The sequence below is a fragment of the Tachyglossus aculeatus genome, chromosome 5, assembly GCF_015852505.1.
Source record: "Tachyglossus aculeatus isolate mTacAcu1 chromosome 5, mTacAcu1.pri, whole genome shotgun sequence".
NCBI classification, from domain to species: Eukaryota; Metazoa; Chordata; class Mammalia; order Monotremata; family Tachyglossidae; genus Tachyglossus; species Tachyglossus aculeatus.
The window spans coordinates 73849787-73852714 of record NC_052070.1 but is presented as its reverse complement, the minus strand read 5'-3'; the positions used below and the strand labels follow the sequence as shown (position 1 = coordinate 73852714).

General features: G+C 45.5%; 1 non-coding gene across 1 annotated transcript; it reads right to left on the bottom strand.

The window, feature by feature from the left end:
• Window positions 1-1601: 1601 nt before the first annotated feature.
• LOC119929330 lies at window positions 1602-1739 on the bottom strand. Its single transcript, XR_005451459.1, has one exon. It is a non-coding gene; the product is annotated as a small nucleolar RNA SNORA7 (small nucleolar RNA).
• Window positions 1740-2928: the final 1189 nt, after the last annotated feature.

Here is a 2928-nt window from a genome sequence, read left to right as displayed (position 1 = left end):
AGGGAGTGAGAGACTATCTGTGAGTTTGTATATATTAATGCCCATCTCCCCCTTTAGACTGTAAGCTTATTGTGAGCAGGGAATATATCTACTAACTCTGTTATATTATGTTTTACTCTCCCAATAACTTAGCACAGTGCTCTGAACACACTAAGTGTTCAATAAGTAGAATTGATGGATTGATTGATTCATGGACTTGTGATTGGAAGCAAAGCATAATGGGAACAGTCTATGGGGGAAAAGATTCTAGGTTTCAGTGGGTTTTCCCCCAAGGAAACATTACAAAAGCAGGCCTGTCTATTCCCTCCCTCCTATCCCCTCCCCTCCCTGTACATTGGGAACACCATTGAGATCCTACTGGAGAGGCCAAGATGCACCACAAAGTAAATAACAGCAAGTCTACAAACAAGGACAGGGAGCAGGCCAGAGATCTAACCGATAAAAGCATCCTGCCACACTGGGTGAGTACCAGAAGGTCAGCAGAAGGTGGAAGAGGGATTATTTATATGGATGACAGTCAGCCCAGATACAGAGCAGCAACCAATGATTCTTCCTTGCCTGTCACCTTCAAGGTCCCCGGGAGTCCCTGAGCCACCTCGTTCTTCTGGAGCAGGGGGAGAGCTGGCCTGCAGGAAAGCCCTCAAATAATAACCTCAGGAACCTGCAGCCCTGTGCCCCTCAGAGAGCCCAACTGAGGTAGTCAGTCCCCCTTCTAGACTGTGAGCCCGTTGTTGAGTAGGGATTGTCTCCATCTCTTGCTGAATTGTACTTTCCAAGAGCTTAGTACAGTGTTCTGCACACAGTAAATGCTCAATAAATATGAGTGAATGAATGAATGAATGAATGAATGAATGAATAGAGATGGGGTGCTAATAACCCCATCAAGATGAATACTGCCTGGGGCCTAATGCGCCTGACCTCTTCTCAGCAATGACGAGCAGCACGTCAGACTTCCAGTCTCCGGCCCCTACCCCAGCTTCTATGCCCTTGGCCCACTGTAGAACACCAGATCTGGGTGCAGAAAGGCAGGCTGCAGGTTAGGAAGACTACATGGCCTGAACTATCCTAAGGGTTTGAAGGAGGAAGCTCAGGCCCATAGCACCCCTACGTTGATCAAGAGGCACACAGAAGGATTCTATCTCATAGCAAAACCTTCCTGTCCATGTGAGCTCAGCCACGTTTCCTTCTTCTTTATGGTATTTGTTAAGCACTTACTAAGTGCCAGGCACTCTATTAAGCTTTGGGGTAGACACAAACTAATCTGGGCACAGTCCATGACCCACATGGGGTTTGCGGTATTAATCCCCATTTTTAAGATGAGGTAACTAAGGCACAGAGAAGTTAAGTGACTTGCCCAAGGTCACAGTCTGTTCTGGCCTTTGTCTTATGTTGTTGAGCCATCTCCAGCACATAACGATGCCATGGACACTTCTCTCCCAATGCCCCACCTCCACCTGCAATCGTTCTGGTAGTGTATCCATAGAGTTTTCTTAGTAAAAATATGGAAGTGATTTAACTGTTGCCTCCTTCTGCACCGTAAACTTGAGTCTCCGCACTCGACTCTCTCTCATGCTGCTGCTGCCCAGCGCGGGTGAGTTTTGACTTGTAGCAGACTGCCTTCCACTCACTAGCTACTGCCCAAGGTAAGGATGGAATGGGTATGCCTCTGCTTGACTCTCCCCCCAGTAGTCAAGACTGGAAGAGTACTGGAAACTCTCCAGGTGCGACACTGAGAGGGGTGATCTGGCCTTTACTGTAGCAAAAATAACTTCCAGTATTAACCAGTGATTGGGTCCCACATCTTCAGAGCAGTATGGCGTAGTGGATAGAGCCCTGACTTGGTAGTCAGAAGGTCATGGGTTCTAATCCCAGCTCTGTCACTTGTCTGCTGTGTGGCTTTGGGCAAGTCACTTAACTTCTCTGTGCCTCAGTTACCTCATCTGTTATCTCATCAGTTACCTAAGAAGTAGCATGTCTCAGAGGACAGAGCACTGGCTTTGGAGTCAGAGTTCTTGGGTTCAAATCCCAGCTCCACCAATTATCAGCTGTGTGACTTTGGGCAAGTCACTTCACTTCTCTGTGCCTCAGTTACCTCATCTGTAAAATGGGGATTAAGATTATGAGCCCCCCGTGGGACAACTGATCACCTTGTAACCTCCCCAGCACTTAGAACAGTGCTTTGCACATAGTAAGTGCTTAATAAATGCCATTATTATTATTATTAAGATTGTGAGCCCCATGCGAGACAGGGACTATATCCAACCCAATTTGCTTGTATGCACCCTAGCGCTTAGTACAGTGCCTGGAACACAGTAAGTGCTAAACAAATAACCATAATGATTATTAATTATTATTATCTCACCTCTTTTCTTGAAGATGATAATTATGGTGATAGCTTGAATCTTATGGTATTTCCTCAGGGTTCCATGAAAAGCAGCATGGCCTAGTGGAAAGAACACAGGAGTCAGATTGCTTGGGTTTTAATACCAGCTCTGCCAATTATTTGCTGTGTGAAAATGGGCAAGTCACAACTTCATTTTAAAGGCTTACTGTTTGGGGGGTTTTTTGTCTGTTTTTTTAAATTGTATTTGTTAAGCGCTTACTTTGTGCCAAGCTCAAAAGTATTGGGATAGATACAAGATAATCAGATTGGACATAGTTCATGTGTCCCACATAGGGCTCACAGTCTTAATACCCATTCTGCAGATGCGGTAACTGAGGCATAGAGAAATTAATTGATTTGCCCAAGGTTGCACACCAGACAAATGGTGGAGTCAGGATTAGAACACACATCCTCTGACTCCCAGGCTCAGGTGCTTACCACTAGACCATGCTGCTTTCTGTGCTGTAACTACTCTGTGTCTCAGTTTCCTCAACTAAAATGGTGATGATTCAATACCTGTTTTCTTTCCTAGTTAGATTGTGAGC